The sequence below is a fragment of the Aythya marila genome (genome assembly GCF_965140915.1).
Source record: "Aythya marila genome assembly, chromosome: 5".
NCBI classification, from domain to species: domain Eukaryota; kingdom Metazoa; phylum Chordata; class Aves; order Anseriformes; family Anatidae; genus Aythya; species Aythya marila.
In genome coordinates, this window is record NC_139046.1 from 34428393 (window position 1) to 34447223 (window position 18831).

At 40.3% G+C, this 18831-nt stretch overlaps 1 protein-coding gene across 3 annotated transcripts in view; it reads right to left on the reverse strand.

Annotated features, from left to right (window-relative positions):
* Positions 1-14652, reverse strand: part of TTBK2 (tau tubulin kinase 2) — an 85182-nt gene extending 70530 nt beyond the window's left edge. For all 3 annotated transcript variants that reach the window (XM_082760483.1, XM_082760484.1, XM_082760482.1), the window contains exon 1: positions 14401-14652. The gene's annotated coding sequence lies outside the window, so the exon portion shown is untranslated. The remainder of the gene's footprint in view (positions 1-14400) is intronic.
* Positions 14653-18831: the final 4179 nt, after the last annotated feature.

Below are 18831 nucleotides of genomic sequence, written 5' to 3' on the forward strand. Positions count from 1 at the left end.
GGAAAAAGTGGAAGTTAGCTGTGGGGGAGAGGGAAGGGCTGGACTATTTATGTGGTGCTTTCAACTCAAACCAGTTGTTGAACTACAGACTCAGGTGCAGAGCCTTTAAAACTGAAGAAACGGAAACATAAACCTTCAGAGAAGTTAATTTCATTACAATTATATTATTCTCAATTTCCTCACAACTCCTCAAGAGTGAGTTCCAAAAAAAAAAAAAAAAAGATATGAAGATATGTGAAACCTTATTAATTACCCCAAAATCCATTAAAAAATAAGTGTCATTTGTTAAAAAATACATATTTCTGTATCTTTAATCCACTATAACTGTGATAGTTTCAACAAACCTAAGTGGAACCAGAGTAGTATTTTTTCCATGACAAGAATTTATTTTACCTGTCATAAAAGCCTTCACAGAAACAATTTCTCTGATCGCTTACATGATGTAAAACAAATTTTAAACACACAAATAGAAAGGTAGTTCTGCAATTACCTAAATTATACAGCATTACAATAATTGTTTTTAAAATCCTTGTAAAATTGAAGAAGAGTGAAGTGATATTACACGTGGTTTTCAACACTGATACAAAGCTTGAAATCAAACAATGATTTGAAATAGTTACGTAGTAATATAATATCAACCTACTTATAGTTTGGATTTATCTCAAAATAACAATTCTTACAGCATTTTGAAATGTTGGAATAGTCAGTTACAGAGAAAAAAAAGCTGCTGCTAAAGACTGGGCAAGAAAGGGAATAGATACAACTAATAGGTATCAATTTCTGAATAGTTAATCCAGTCAAGTAAAGTTCATGGTAAACTCTAAATATAAATGGGAATAACTTTTTTGAAAATACAAAAATCTGCAGAGGCATGTTGGTGAGACGATCAGCAGGGTGACGTGAATAGCAAACTGCCGTCCCCACTGATGGCGTTCAAGTGACTCACAAGCTCTGCCCAGCTGGCAGACCACCAGCCTATGTTCATTGAGCTGTGCCCAGTGCGCAGCTTCCTGTAATAGCCTCGTGTGCAAGAAGGATCTAAATAATGTCTGTTTGGCTTCCTAAAAAGCACTTGACAAAACCTTTTTAAAGAAACTAAACAGACATGGCAAGAAAGGACAAGTCCTCACACACACAAAATAATTGGTTAAGAGGCAGGAAGCAGGACTAGGCAGTTGGTTCAGGTGATAGAAAGAGATCACTAGGAAGAGTTCTGCAAGGAGCAAGCTGTGATCTGTGCAGTTCAGTATTTTCACAGACAACCTGGAAAACAGGGTGACAACTAAGGTAACAAAAATTGGCTGGCAATAACATCTGATTTAGTGGCTTTTTAGTTTGTTGGGTTTTAGTGGTTTTTTAGTTTGTTGGGTTTTGTTTGTTTAATAAAAATTAAAAAAAAAAAAAAGGAAAGAAAAAAAAAAAAAGAGGGACAACTGTGAGGAACTGTTGAGTGACCTGATGGTACTGAATAACTGAGGAATTAAATGGTAGGTGAGGTTCTGTGTAGATAAAACTCATGTACACCGGAAAAATAATCCTAACTTCTCTTCCTTGCAATCAGAAGATCTTAGTTATTATGATATACAGTTACAAGAGATTGCAACTTAATGATAAATAGTAGTCAAAAACAATGAAATGTTAGCAATTCAGACAAAACAGACAACAGCATGAAGATTATTATTGTGTTTTATATACCCATAGTTCACCGATACTTTGAGTACAGTATGCAGTTCAAATCCTTCCTATCTAAAAACTTAAAATAAGGAAGTTCAGGAAGTGGAACAAGATAATCAGAGATACAGGATAATTTCCACCTGAAGTAATGAATGACATTTTTTTTTCAAATGAGATGATAGGAAATAGAGGGGTACGCAACTGAGGTCTACAGAATCATTAGGGGCATGGAGACATTGGCTAGGAACCATCTACCCATGATCTTATTCAATAAAGGAAATTAAAAAAATAAAATAAAACAGAAGACGTAAGCAGAAGCCAGGCTCAGAACAAACACATGAACAGAGCTCTTCATGAAGTAGTAGCTAATGTGGCAACTTCTTGCCAACAGATGCTGTGAACGGTAAAGGTTTACAATGGTTCAAAGGGACATTGGACAACTACATGGAAAAGAAAACTGTCACAGGTTACTGAAAATATTTATTAACCATATCCAGCTCAGAAGTCCCTGAACAGAAAATTGAGCTTACAATGCACTCTCTTATGCACTCTCTGTTCTCGTATTTTTCTCTCAGGCATCCACTTAAGACCACTGTTGAATACAGACCACTAGTCTGCTCCAGACTGCCCATCTACACGTCTGGGAAGATGGAGAGAGGAAAGAGAAATTCTGCTCCTTGTAACACCATTAATTCATATGATCTGAATTGGCAAGTTGTGATTTGAATTAGATTCTTGTCCATAATCTTTTGTCAATTGCTTAAAAGAATCCCTGACTCTAAACCTGTTGACTAACTACCCATTGTGGGAACAATGACAGAAATATCAACTCAGGTAAACTTTTTTTTTTTCCTGGCACTTCTGTAAGGCAGTTATTTTGGACAAAAAAAAAAAAAAAAAAAAGGTATATAAACTCTTGTATGCAAGAAACCTTCAGGATCTTCAAGTACAATTTGATCCATCATTTCACCTTCTATTTTCCAAGTTCTGTCTCTCCCTTTTTGGGCTGGGTTTAGTTTAGAATAGTCTCAACATATCTATTTATAGTACTCTTCCCATCAACTGACACATTTCCCATTCCCTCCATTACCAGGCTTCTCATTCAAATTCAGATTTTCACATGCACATTAAAAACTAATACTAATCACTAATATTATAAGCATAAATTCTACCTCTAATCAAGGTGCATCAAGCCATGCTGCAGACAGAAATGAAATTATGTTGATTTAATAACTTTCACCTATACTACAGTCTTGTAACTTTCAACAATTTTCCATATTTGCTCATGTGTTTTTTTTTTTTTTAATTATAATTGAAGTGGAATATTCCCTTTTAAATTTGGTACCCCTACACAGAGCAAGTTTGCAATTCTGTCAAACACTACAATTAGAAATGCTCTCTCCAGATGAAGTATCAAAATCTACTAAGATATATATATTTAGAAAATACAGAATATTAACTCTTAAAAATGAGTTTCTATGTATCTTTTAGTAAACGTTAACTTATATTTAAAAATAGAGAGATTAAAGAAAGCATGGTTTGTAGCAGTCAAGGAGCAGTGTGGGGTTTGAAGCAATTTCAAATATACCAGTGATCAAACAATTCACAGGCTATTAAATGCATCTCACTTTTGGTTACATTTATTCTTTCATCTCCTTACATGATGTGGTTATGACCATATTTATATTCTTAAATAAGTATCAAATATTCTCTTATAATACTGCTTTTGCTAAAATCCTTTGTAGTAAGGTTTTAAATTATACCAACTGCTATAAAGTTAAGCTATTCACAGAATATGCTATTACAGTAAAAGACTCAAATGTTAAACTGTACAGTGCTATCAAAACCACTTAACATCATGTAATCTTACTCAAATGATATCACAGCTGACTACAGCTACTTGAATTACAACAGCTCTTTAGATTAATAAAAAAACAAGATTGCTTTAGGAAGTACTATTTTTTCCTATGTACGTAGTTGAAAATTACACCACATGACAGAGAGGTTCTGATTGCAAATTTTAGCAGCAGACAAGTAATTTGCTAAAACATTGCTAAAACTGGAGATATGCTTCACAAAACATACAGGTACTACTATAGGTCCATAGAATTACACTCCTCTACTAGTCTAACCTCACTATTCTGCTTCTTATCTTCCTCACTTCCCTTTGAGTAGAATTGCTTTCCAGGTGGCACTGCTAGTTTAAAAATCTACACGTACATGTAAAGCATAGCTGGTGTTAGATTAGTTGGACACTACCACTGTCAACAATTTATTTTTTCCTCTCTATTCCAGCTAAAAGCCTTGCTTTACACAGTGCAATCATTTCCCCTCCACTCTAATAAAAAAAAATATCCTAAACAGGGACAGATTATGCCAAAATTGATTTGATTACTTAGAACCATCTTAACAACAACAAAAATCTGTGGAATCTGCAATTCGATTTAATTTTAAACCAAAAGCATGGAAAAACATATAGGCATCATCATCTTTAAAACCATAATCTCATCACAACCAGCCTTTAATGTTTACTTTTGTAATGCCTTGCCTACTTCTCACACAGCCAATGATTCTCCTCAATAGGACTAAACACTCCTCAGGAAGTAGAGAAAATTACACATGCACAAACTGAGCCAGTAGAGTTTTAAAGTATGGTGTGAATCAACAGTGACGATCATGGACTGCTTCACAAATGTGAGGATCACGGATGGCTTCCACACAGCAGTCTGCTGAAAACAGCAAATGTGTCTTAGACATGAGTTCATTCATTACTTACAATTTTCCCATTATTTTATCCCACAGATGCCAAAGAATTCAGGCCAAGTGAATCTATGCCAACCCTAAGACAACAATCATCTTTGCTTTCCATGTTATCGTGTAACTCTGTTACACACAAAGTTCAGTATGATAAAAGCAGACCGTAGCTCATTGATCACAGATATTGAATAGACAAGGGATGTTTTTTCCTTCCAGTATCTGGCTTCAGATACAACTAGGAAATGCCTCTAATCATTACATTCAAATAATCCTACATGTTGGATACACAGAACTAACACATTAAGACGCATCTCCTAACTTAAATTTATTTTTCTCTTAATGCAGCTGGTGCAGGCAGCCTGGGCCAGATTTTTAGCAATAAAAATTCACGGAATGAATCTGAACTCACTGAAGGCCAGGTACAGCAATGCTATGTTCTGAGTTCAAATAAAAACTTATTCCATGATCAATTGTTACCTCAGGTAGCATCTACATAAATGACTGCCATAAAACAACTGGGAAGACATATAATACCCTTACAATATGAAACTGATGAAAAGGAGAACAAGAATTCCTGTAATTCTGTTGTCATCTGATACAATTCACTTTTCTAATAGTTTCACAGTTGGATATTCCTTAACATGATGCCATATGGAAACTCTGAATTTTAGCCACATTTTAATCTTAACTTTGCAACCTTTTTCATAGGAAACATAGTAGAGAGGCAAATTCTGAATAAATTCACTCAGTTTTTGTTTTTTTTTATTATTCAGTTCTTACCATTGGCTTCAGCTCTTTTTCCCTTAATTGCACTCAAGACATATACACCTACTTTTGGTTGAGCACCACCTGCCTACAAATCAGAATGACGGAGAGATTTGTACATCCTTTTCTAGAGAAGTAGTCAGACGTTTTGCTGACATAGAATTTCTTCCCCTAAGAGGGCTAGGCTTTTACTGCATTATCAAATATTAAAAACCCTACAAGACTAACATTCAGGGGGGTAGGTGGGAAACAGGGCAGAAGTACATTTCTTTAATCCATTTGTCAGTCATTACCAGCTGTCAGGTCTGACCGAAGGACAACTTGCCCTGGGAAAGTTTGTTGAGCTGAGACAGCTAGTGATGGGAAAAACAAGATGAGAATAAAATCTCAGATGCATTCTCGGAAGTTTTATTTTAGTGTTGAGGGATGCAGTACTGAAGTGCAAAAAGCATTTTTTCTTTCCTTCAGTTCAGTTAGTTCGCTTAGTCACACTGCGCAGAATTGTGGTCACCCCAAGAAAGTGAGGCTCTTGCCTAAGAACCATGGCATCCTCATAAAGACATCCAAACCTCTCGCCAGGAAAGACTTGAGGAAAATAAATCAGATGGGAAGAGGGGAGAAGGAAGATGCCAGATGTTCAAAATATCTAGTTTAGTCTTGCTTCTCTCCCAGTTCATGTAGCTACTTTCTCATAACTGCTGATAAATAAGCCCAGCAAACTTAGTAGTTTCTGCTCTGCATCAATTCTCTGATATATATCTGCATTAATGTAAAAATTAATGCAGGGAATTAGAAATGTAGTATTCTTTACAATACTGTTATGCTAACATACTCTGTAATGTAGAATACTGAATATGTATGAATTACATCCATCCATATACATCATTTTATATTATATATATTACATGTGTCTTATGTGTACTACATTACATGCAACTAACTTATATGGAAATGCAGTGCTTCATAACTGTATCAATGAGCATTCATGTTTTTAACCATACCTGCCTACCTAAAATGGTAGCAAATTTGGCAATGTAACTATGCATAGATGCAAATGAACGTGCCCTAATGGTTACTAAATGGATAACTGTTGGGGAGGGAAGTGAATATCTGTAAATTACTAAAATGGGGGTGGGAAGTATTTCATGTACTTAGCATTTATTGAAAATGGTGCCATCACTAATCATGTTTAAAGTGCGTCAAGAAAGAAAAGAGTGGTGTGGGGAAGAAGACAGAACATTGCGGGAAATGGACAAGCCAAACATCTGTAATAACCTGAAAGCTGTTTATAGACATTAGTGTTATTTTCCAGGCTCATCTTTGGAGTCTGTTTTGTAGGATGCTGTTGAGGACCAGGGCCAAGAGGTCACAAGACAGCTGTTCTGTGACAAGTGCTAAATTCCAGGCAGATTAATGTTTTTGCCCTTTATACACCATCTGAAAGTTCATTCTGACGTGCTGTGACTGCTCAAGTTTCACATTACAGTGGCACTAACAGAATCACATTGGAAAGGTTTGTATCTCTTGCTCAAGGTTCGTAGTAAATATGTTTGGTGTAATTTGGAGCACAAGGTTTAATTTTTTTCGGAGCTTCTGCTGCTGAACACGATGCAAGCAGGGCAGTGAGAAAGCTGGATGTGCTCACTCTGGGAAAACGTCTTCGGCAGGAGGGTTTGCTTGCAGCACCGGCACGAAGGGAGCGGGAACGGAAAGAGGAAGGGGAATGAGAGCCTCTTCCCGGTGCCGGGCAGGGGCTGGTGGCAGTGGCTCAGCACCGTGGCCAGCTCCACACAGCACAGCAGGCAGCAGCCCAGCCCCGGCCCCACATCCTTGACCTGCAAAGGTGACAAGGCTGTGGCTCCTATACTGCTCTAAGACATCTAAGCAGCACACAGCAGCCTGGTTTTAAGAAAATAAAATGGCAGAAAAAAAATCACACATTAAATAATAGGTCTCAGAACTAATACATCTCTAATTTGTCCCACTGCAATCGGTTCTTTATTCACAGGTGTTTTAATTAACAGCGTAAGAAAAATAGTTTACAAGGAGTATAGTTGATCCTTAGATTGCGAAGTGGTACAGAACAAACTACATCAGTTTTTCGAAGTCCTGCAATCACACGACTCAGGGTCTGCCCCAGTAAGAGAGGGCATCACATTCTGTGCTCCCTGCTGTACATGGAAACACCATCTAACATGATATATAGATCATCAGTCACTATTAATAAAACACATCTACTGCAGTGTTAAGGCTATGACAACTGTGGATGAGTAGGCAAATAAATATTAAGGGAGATCATAAAATCTCTCTGCTAGTGTTAGGATTGCTGCTGGAGTATTATTTCCAGTGCTGGTGTTCACATTTCAAGAAAATATGCAGAAAAAAATATATTAAAATATTGGAGAATATGTGTTGAGTGTCAAAAACATGAAGCACAATTCCTCTAGGTTATTAAATATAAATTTCTTTAGCCTAAGTAATTACAAGAAATCTGTATTCTAACATACAAAATCATAACAGTCAACAGTTGAACATTTAGGTCACTTACAAAGATTAAAAAAATCCAAGGTCTTTAACTTTAGTCAATAAGGATGTTGTACTACTAGAACGCTTCATGAATGATTTCAAAGAATTTCTGAAATTCTTAAAATTAATTCTGAAAAGATGAAAAGAAGTAACTGAATGCATTTCTAAATTATATGCTCCTATTCAACCACTGATAACAAACATGAGTTAGAGAAGTCCCAGAGAAGTTGGTGCTGTGCACGAAGTTGGCCTCAATAACTACAACAGTTTACTTGGTCTTAAAGCAGCCAGACTGAGATATGCAATAAGTCTTTAATCTTTGAAAACTAAATACAGAAATATATTTCATTACGGATATGTATTATCTTACGTACATTTAGCATGCTAAGACTCTGCCATAAGTCCAGAAACTTGTCAAAAATATTTTGACAAGTCCAGGGACCTAGTTAAAAAAAAAAAAAAAAGGTATCACAGAATATTGCATAAAAATAAGTTTACATATTATATGCTTGTGGATCAAGAGACTCAGAAGTTGTATCAATTTCTTACACATCAGAAAACCTACAGTACAAACTCAGATTATAGCTTAGCTAGCTGACAAACAAATGCAAAACTAGCCCTACAAACACAACTGCAATTTCCCAAAAAACATTATAGCTTTTCATTTCATCCCCAGTTAAACAATTAAAAGCATTACATACTGGTATTGCATGTCTTCAGAAATATTGTCTGTATATAAAAAAGATATTAAATACCTAGTCTCTAAGAATTAAAGCTTGGACTTTAAAAATAATTCCAGTTGTATTGCTGACATATTTTCTGCTATATTTGTATATTTTGAATGTCTAAACACTTACTCTATACAACTAAAAATCTCTAAAATTAGAAATTTTATTTCAGAATGATTGAGTGCGGGTTTAATTTTGTAGATATGAAAACAGTAACACCTGACAACATAACAGCAAAAGTAGCTTCCTCTGACCCCAGGTCTTACCTCTTTCAGAGCAAGGAACATGAGAGCATATTACAATTTGTCAGCATCGAATATGAGCAGTATCTACCGCAGGGCTACTTGTGTGGCAGGCCCTGGTCCTGATGCAGACCGTAAATCAATTCTGTCCAAACCTTCACTTTAGGAAAAACAAATGTTTCAGGAAGCTGTTACAACACACCGATGCAGTTCCTCACAAGAGAATTGGTGTATTACCTACCAGCTCAAGCAGCCAGCCAACGTACAGCTGCTCCCTGATGGAACTGTCCTGCAGAGGGAGGCCAAGAAAAAATTGACTCAAAGGTGAGTCCAGCGGTTGGAGCACAGTGTGCTTACAGAAGCACAGCCAAATGGCCAAGGCATCCCAGGCTCAAAACTAATGAAATACATAAGAACAATATGAACAACAAGGGCAAGTGTCCAGATGGAACATGGCATCCAGCCCAAACTTCCTTCTCCTAATCAACAGGGAAGAGAGTGGAGCATGACTTGAATGCGGTCTCTTAGGTAAAACGTTCCTCCTTCTCTTGCCTTCTTCCTGGGTTACGAAAGGCAGAAAGATGCACCAACCAAGTACCCAAGCTACTGTAAGAGAGAGGATCTGCTTATGGCTACTTCTCTCAGCTAGACATTCAGAGTGAGGTTGCATGTAACAGCATGACCCAGTAAGAATTATATCAGCAAAATAGCAATATAAACAACCCCCTTCTTGAAATCATTCACTGTCAAGTCTCTAAGTTAAATCAACACAGCTGATTTCAATGGGCACTAGAAAAGGCACAGCAGAGGACATCATCTTCCACTTTTAAACAGCAGCCAGCTGTTAGACTGGTTCAGCAATAACGTGCAATTTCATCTGCAGTAGCTAACACACAAAAACTATGTTTATGTGTATATATGGCTATAAATAAATTACAAACACCAGCCAGTGATGGAGCTTCGTTCCTGTATACATCTGCTTTAATGCGGGAGGCTTAAACTTGCTCCTCAATTTCAGCATCAATTTCTAAGTTCTTGCCTAGCCTAGTCAAGACAAAATATGACTGGGTTAGTTAGCACATACCTCCCACAAGACCAATAAATACTTTCTTCACATTGATCTGCCTTGGGATTCTTTCTTTACTTTTCTCCATCCAGATGGACTGTTCAACAGCGTTCCCAATGGAAATACTGTCTTACTCAAAACTGTAGAAGTATCACTTCACCCAAATTATCATGATCATCACAACAATCCTTAGAGCCTTACATCACAGCAGATCAAACTTATACAGAAAAAGAATTCTGATCCAATATCAATTCTACTCCTTCAGCTCCCAGAATACCACACATCAGTTTGTCCTAGGCCGACTCTTTGGGAATTATACCTTGATTTTCTCGACCACCGGAAACAGAAAGTCAAAGTGTCACATATGAATGCTGAGCATTATATGAAAACTCAGTAAGTAGCACAGGCATTCCTCTTTTAATACAGCTTTAATCACTTGATAACACACATTCTGGATCTATTTAATGCAGAATGCTGACAAATGGGAAGACAGGAAAATAAACTATTTCAAGACAGTAGATAACTGGACACATTGTGTTTAAAACAAAATAACAATGCCAATGTTCTAAAAAGTCACCAGTTTGATGCTGAAAAGAAGCACACACTATTTATAGATTCCCCCCCCCCTTTTTTTAAATAATCAACACTGAAGCTAAACAGACGTGCTTAATTTGCTCAGAAGCAGCACTGCTAGCCAAGAGCGGCATTTGAAGCATTACTGTAGCAGTAAACTTAACAGCTGCAACAAAACACATCCTGCTATCCACCAAACAAAGCAATCCAATTCTTACTACATTTCTGAAGAACACTGTATCAAATAACTGTCGCTAGAAATGTTGCAAAAAATTAATATACTGAGAGACTGCGGACAAAAGCAACAAACCTTATCTGAAAATTATTTGGGAAGTGACAGAGAGCAGAAAGCAAGCCCTCTTTCACAACCAGTAAGTGGCTGCTGAATGGAGACTGTTCCCAAGCACTGGGAACAGGCAAAATCCATGAGACAAAAACGATTCTGTGGACCAGTCCACTGAGACAAGCCCATTAACACAGGCCACAGTGATGGCGTGATGCCAGTTGTGAGAAAAGGGCTTCAAAAATGTGTTAACGTTATCTCCGTTCACACAGATCGGGAGGACATCCACCTCGACCACTGGTTTTGCCCCATTTCAGCTCCAGAGAGTAACTTATCTCTGCACCAATTAATGAATCCCTTCATGATGTCCAGAAATAAGAAAGTGGCCTCGTATTATTTCACATCTTTTACAAGCTCTCAAAGGGAGTTCAACATATTTTACCTGTTCTTTATACATGAGACGGTTTTGTATTGGAAAATCTGACTGCTGTCACCAAGACCATCAGCGAGCTGGGGCACTTCACCCACAAGGAAGCAGCCAGCCTTCGCCTCTTCCAGCAATTCCAAAGCTTCCTCTGTAACCAGCCTCAAGGCTAACAAGAAATGCACATACACACATTTCTCTGAAAGGAAGACTTACCGGATGGAATTCCTCATCAGTGCAAATAACCTAATTCTCGATAATTGATTAATCTCTTCAGAGACAAAGCAACAGCATGAAATAGCATTTGAGCAATGTTTTCCATCACAGAACCATGGAATCAACCATGCAGTACAAGAAGCACAGAAAGACACGCCTGAACATAAAGATGAACACATTTTTGAAGTCTTAATAACATATGGTTTTGTTAGAAATGCTAAGGACACAAGGACACCTTCAGTCTCCCACTCTGCCCTGCTTGTATGCCTTCCTCTCAAATTCAATCCTTCCTTTCTTAAAACTCCTTAAGGTTTTAAATTAATGGAGAAAAATCTTTGAAAAACAGGTTTGAAGAGTAAGTTCTTGGAAGTTACGACTTACAAGACTTCTAAAGAGTGGAGAAAAGATATTCAACTATATAAAAAGGTGAAGGGTCACAAGGTCAAATTTTATTGTATGCATTTTCTGCTACTTAGATTTCAAAATCAGTGAAGTATAAGCTAATAGAGAGGAGAAAACATCCACCACCACCACCACCAAAAACAGACTATAAATTGAAACTGCCAAGAAAGGCATCTCAATTCCATAATCAGCTTAAAAAAAAAGTGCCTGATTCCCACCAGAGTACACTACTTAGCAGCTAGCACTGAAGGAAAAAAAAATGAAAGAAAGAAAAAAGACTACAATTCTAAAATTTTAATAAATATAATAAAGTTATAAAGATTAAATAAAAGATTGGATGACATTTTCAAAAAAGTAATTCTGAAGGAACATACAAGATATGGTTACTACCAGCCACACTATTCTAGTAGTTAGTGTTTCCCAACAAAGGCAGGGAAGTTAACTTTTATTCCATCACTATCTGACATGGAATACAGGACAAGCATTAAAGTGCTCTGTTAGTGTATGAAAAGCAGAAAATTAAAGTGCCCCATTTATTTGTACTCTACTGCTCGAAATGATTTCCTCTTCTTCAAGTTAAATATATTAATTCTCATTTAAGTAGCCTAAACACGATCCTATTAAAGGAAAACAAATAAAAGATTAAGTATTTGAACAAGTTTCTTTCATCACTGACAAGAAATCAAGCTGATGCTAAGTAATTTTTAAACAAAACCTGATGTGCAGTTCTTGGATTCCTTACGGTACAGCTTGCATTTAGTCAATTTGGCTCATTTTAATTCTTGCACATCTCTACTTGAACAATTAGCCTGTCAGATGGACCTTCTAGATGCACGGCGAAATAATTGATCCTTGAGATCAAGCAAACAAAGCTCAGGTTTCTCCTCCATGGGAAGAGAGTGCTTTAAGAGTTAGGCAGGGGGAGGAAGCACAGCGGCTGGTCCATGTCAGACGCATCCCTGTGAGACCACTGAGGATCCTGGTATCTTACGTTGAAGAGGCAGCTGCTCTCCTCCCCTCTAGCCAAACACAAAGGCTTTGTGTGGTGGTTTAACACAGCAGGAGAAAGACACAACACAAAACACAGAAAAATACGGTTAACTATACGTCTCCTGTTGCTGAGTATCACTTCATTCCCACTAGATAAACAAGGCTTAGCTAAAACAGAAAGCAGGGTAGTGTATCAATATACCACAGAGCACAAATTCACATGCTAAGCAAGTGTTTAACAGTATATACACATATATAAAGAACTGGTAGAAGCCGGTAATTTAGAAATCAGTTTCAAACAGTGAAAGCTTCACTCACCTCTCTCTTTTATCACACTCAGAAACCTTACTTGATTTAATCGTTCACTGGAAAAATCTTGCTGGAATTTGTGATGTTAGAGGCAAGACAAATTGCAACATGCAGAAACAATACCACGACTATACTAAACCTAACAAACATCTTGCTACCTCATCCACTCAATTTGCTCTTCTCAGTCTAGCCTCTAACATTTCTAAAACGACAAGTTTACAAAGATGCTGGATTTCAAAAGCACAGTGATGTTTCAGAGTACTGAAGTGATACTGTCAGAGATAACTGATTCCATCTTTGCTTTTTTAAAAACTGTACTGCCTTGACACATTGTTTCCAAAGTAACTTTTCACCAATGAATATATGCATGCTGCAGTCAGACTTTCTTATATTTGTATTTGTTTGGCTTGTAAAAAGATACAAACATACTTCTTGTTTATAAAGTTAAGAAAGTTCTGATGCTTTTTTATGTGTAATTTACATTGTAAGACAAAGGAATCATCGGTGGGGGAGCTTTCTTTGCAAATTAGCACAGAATGACAACATTAGGCACACTTGTTCCAAGAGTTCATGTTGTAAGAGCCACCCTCAAAAAATGCAGAATGAATGGAGTAGCAAAGTAAGCTCCAACCTTTGGTTTTCTCAGAAGCAGCAGCTAAGAGGCAGCTAACAATCTATAAGAATATAGCGTGTGTTGAGGAGAGGCAGGGCATTAACTATGCAGAACAAATAAAATTCGAGCTGCTTTTTCCACAACCACACTGTGGAAACGGATCGGCCACTTCAAGGCTGTGGTGATTTCACGCCAACCCAGAGCACGCCTGATTTCAGCCTCCCCGCCGATGCCCCTTCCTAGCTGTGAATAATTCACCTCAGATTCAACTGGTTCTGCACGCGCAGCCGAGGACGGCCACCGCGAGCCATTTCATAACCCGGCTCCTCTCCTCCGGCCCCTGTGCCGGGAATTACCAAACCCCGCCGGGATGCGGAGGGCCGGGGCTTTTGCTGCGCCCCCAGCGGGGCCGCACACCCGTGTCCCCGACACCCGCGGCTCCCCCCTGCCCGCACCCAGCCCCGCCGCGGCTCCCCGGGGGCTCCCCGGCCCCTCTCCAACCTTTGTCCTCCCGCCGCCGAGGAGCGCAAGGACGCGGGGGCAGCCGCGGTGTCGCCGTGCGCTTGGCAGCGCAGCCCGGCCGCTTCCCCCCCCCCCGGGCCGAGGACCCCCCCCCCGCGGCCTAGCCGGGCGCAGCCGGCCTCGCCTAGCGATGCTGCCGGCGGCCTGACAGACGGACGGGCGGGCGGACAGACGGACAGGCGGCCGGCCCTGCCCGCGCGCGGCCGTTGGGCGCGTGCCGGGGCTCGGCGCTGAGGGGAGACGAGGGGGGAATAAGGGGGAAGGGGGGGGGGGGGGGCTGTGAAGCGCCGCAACCCGCCCGCAGCCTCACCTGGAACGGCGCCGAGGCCAGGCGGTGCTGGCGGTGCCGGCGGCTCCCTGAGGAGCCCGGCGGCCCCCGGGGAAGGGCTGCGAGGCGCCGGGGGTGGGGGGACGGCGGCGCTACAGCGGCCCCCGGGCCAGCCTCCGCCCCATGGCGTGCGGCGCGGTCTCTATGGCGACTGCGGGGCCGGGACGGAGCCGGCCCGCCCGCCCGCGGGGAGGGCCGAGGGCTCGGCGCCGAGCCGGGGGCGCTCAGGGGGCTGCGGAGCGGCCCGCGGCCCCCCCCCGCGTTAACCCCCTCGCCGCCGCCATCCCCGCGGCGCCGCCGCTCGCAGCCCGCCCGCTCCGCCGCCCTTCCTCGGCCGCCGCGCCACCGAGCCCGCTGCCCGCCGGGGCCCGCCCCCTTCCAGCCTCCCGCAGCGCCGATTGGGCGGCGGCGGAGATTCCCGCGGGGGGATTGGCTGGCGGCGGGGTCAATCACGGGGAGGGAGGAGGACGAGCTTGAGGCGGCGGCGGCGGGGCCGGGGTTGGTTGAGCGGCGCGGAGCCACCGCCGCAGCCGCCCCCGCGCGGTGCTGAGGGGACGGCGGGGCCCGGCCGGGCCGCGGGGCTGCAGCCGCCTCCTCGCCGCCTGGAGCTTGGGGCTCTGAGGAGAAGGGCTCTCCGCTTCGGGGGGCTGCGGCCGGGTGCTCGGCCCCCGGTACGTGCGCGCCGCCACGTACCGGCTGCAGGGGGCCCGGCCGGCAGGGCAGCTGCGTTAGGAGGAGCGGGATGCGGGTGCCTGCAGCTCGGCACAAAGCAGGGACCCGGCCCTGGGGCTGCCCAGCCAGCCCTGACTGCTGGCACTTGCTCAGGGGCAGCTCCACCAAGGGGCTTCTTCCTTCAGAGAGAGCTAACGTTTCTCCAGCTTGGAAGAAGAAGAAACTGCACTTCTTAAAATTCGTGCTACTTTTCTGAAGGCAACATCTGCAAGTGTATCACGTCAGGTATCATGGCCACAACTGATGCCTTGCTTAGTCCCCAGGTGTTTGCACGTAACACTCTGGATCTAAACTTTCAAGGAAAAAAAGTTTCCAGCTCTTTTGGATACTAAGTTAATGCTTAGTACGTATATTCTTTCTATTTACTGCTGAAATCAGTAACATTAGGAGGTATTAATGTTCCCATCCATTCCCCAGCAGCTGAACATTAACACTGAAATTATATAATGACTACTTAAATGTCATCTTCCTCTTCCCCCCCCCCTAACAATTAAAGTAAAAAAAAAAAAAATAAGAAAGCTAATACCATGAAGGAGTGTTCATCTTATGAATGGAAATGAAGGAACCCTGGTCTTACATACCCAGGAATGGGGTCAGGAGGGTTGCTTTTATTTTCTTCAGTAGCATAACTTTTCCCCAGTTGCAGAATGGAGTTTTGCCTACCTTTGACAGACATTTACAAGTTCTCTGATGAAAAATATTCTACCTAAATACTCTTCCAAACCTGTCTCTTAAAGTGACTGCAAAGGTGAACCTCTGTCAAGGATAGGTCTGTTCTTTATACCCACTCCTCTTACATGCTAAACAAATAATTTTTTTCACATTCTCTCCTGACAGCACTGCCTTTCCTAAATTCCAGTGGAAGGTAGATGACTTCCCTAACCACTTATTGTTTTAAATAATGCCAGCAAAACCTCTTTTGTGCTAGGTGTAACTGGGAGCTCATAAATATGAATCCACCTCTTCCTTATTGCTCCCCAAATAATGATGTGTTGCCTGAGGTGTACAATTCTTCAGGAAAATTTTCTGATTTGATTAAAGAGAATGGAAAGGCCTTAACAAGCTTGTTTATCTGGTTTGTCTGTTTACCTATTTATCATTGTTAAACCAAGGGGCATAGTTTTTCAGTTTGGAACTCCGCATGTTAATTCACTGTCTAATATAACCACACTGTCATGCCCAGTATCATGCAAATCACATCATTAGCACACATCTTCTTAGTGTACTGTTAGTCAGCATGCATGCTGCAAGCTTTAGAAGACCAAATTCTCTTTCCCTTCGTCATCAGCGAGCTTTCAAGTTCTAGCAATCTGTTATGTCACTCGTTTTCAAATTACCAAGGAATCTTCATAAGTAGACAAAACTTGCATGGTTCAAATAAAAGTCAAGCGGGGAAAAAATAAACTAAAACTGGGCCTTCTCAAAAGGAAAATCTGTTTCCACTTAAGCGCAGGAGGTCTTTACAGAAAGGATCTAATCTTCTTGAATTCACTGCTCCAGAAATATACCAAGAGGTTCTTCAAGGCTTTCTGTTCTACTATTTTTGGTACAAAGATGATGGTAAATATAACAGATAACAGCATTTCCTCTCTCAGCGCAAACTTGCAGAATTATCTTCACCACAATAAATAAATAAATAAAATCTTTATGTAACTATGGAATTAAGCTACTCTAGACTTTTTTACTGTAGTGCAATATGTTAAGCTTAGATGCATAGGGTTGACTGGATCTAGAAAAAGCTACCCTGAGCCAAAAACTGTCCTACACCTTCTCTTCAGATTGTACTGTGATTTTTTGTATGGGAGTTTGTCATGCAGCCTTTGAATTGGTATATCAAATGTATGTGAGGTAAGAGCCACCTCTGTATCTGCATGGAATGGTAATGAGCGTTCTAGATCTTCATATACAAGAAAGCTCTTAAAAACATAACAAAGATAAACATTTAACTGTGATGTAGCTGCAAATTCATCTAGTCTTCTTTCTTTACTAGTTCTTATGTAGAAAGAAAAGGGGAAAGAAGAGGAGCTTCAATCTGTTGCAGATCTCAGTCTACTTCTGCTATGGATATTCTCTGGAGGGCAAGTTCTCACATGTACATTTTACCTGTCTCTGCCTGTTAACAGTATACTTATATATTTATTTTAAAAACTATTACATCACTTCCATTATTCCTGAGAAACACTTACACTGAAATTAAGCTAACATTTTTATCATTTTATATTTGTGCTGAAAATATCACTTTTATAGATCCAATGATTAAAATCACAGGAAGGGGAAGATCATGATTAGCATCAGCAAAGTTTCAGATACTTCTCGGAGAAGAATTTCACCTTGGAATGCAAAAGAACAAGTACTGGAAACAACTGTCTGCTAGTTCAACTTTTCTGAAGCCCAGATGATTAGATCAGCAGACAGCCTGTTGTTTCCAAAACAGAGGGAAAATAAAGTTGTATAGCAAATTTTTCCTAGTTAACTGTTGTAAAACACCACGAATGGGCATCACTGGATTTGTTTTGAAGATTTTTAAGTATCTCAGGTGGTCAAAAGAGCAAAGTAAAAAGCACACTGTGTCTTGTCGTAGTTCAATCCTAAATGTCTAACTTGGCTATAGATTACAAGGAGACAAAAGCTAAGTGCTGCAGTCTAGAACTCTGTAGCTGGAAAGTAAGATGATTATTGCCATAAATTATTCCAAATTCCAAAGGCATACCGAACAAAACTTTATGGAAAGCTATGACCAAATAAACAAACAAAAAAGAGAGAAAAAGTTATTTGTGCTGGTAAGAAAACTGAGCTCCTACTGTGTTTCATAGATCATGATTTCTAGACACAGACTGTCAATAAAGCATTTAGTCGCCACTGAAGGGACAGAAGGATCTTGGATCTTTTTCAGAAGAGCTCTAAGAGCAGTGTCCAGTCATTGTTTTTTGTCTGTTCGACAACTTCAGAAACTTTTTGGAGTCTTTTTTTTTTTTTTTTTTTTTTTGTAATGGTCTCTTTTCTATACCTTTCTAAAAGAATATCAGATTCCCTTCAAGATGTCCTGATTAATGTTGTTTAGTTCAAATGTTGTCTAGAGAGTGAGAAATGACATCAACATCAGTCGTATAATAAAATGAGAACAGGGAGACTTCCTGATTAGAATGGGAGATCCAGAATTGAGGACAAATGTGAAAATTCTATGTCTTAATATTCTGCTAGGAGAAGAAGGGTTAATTGGCAGTGGTGCAGTGCACCAAAAGTACTGATGCTATGAGTTATGGAATAGGAAAAGGAAATTTTACCTCATTATGTAAAGGGAATTTTGTTTTGAGCCCTCATAATATGTGCATAATTCCATTTTGCAAAAAGCTTCCTGATGACTGGCTTGTGATGTTACAGTACCTAGTGAATAAGGTATGAAGGTGCATGGTCTTATTACGAATAAGGCTGTAAATATTGATTCTGGTCTTCAGAAAACAGTTACAGCCAAGATGGTTACCAACCTACAATACAGGTCCACTCCCCAGCTTTTCTATGGCTAAACTAAGGCTATTTCGATGCCTTAGTTTTCCATTTGTAATGACTCACCATGAGTCAGGAGTGAATGACTCAGACATTATGGACAGTGCAGCTACTATGGATTGAAATCAGAGCCAGCTTGATAGGTACCTGCATGGCATTTCCCAGAATATACAGGAG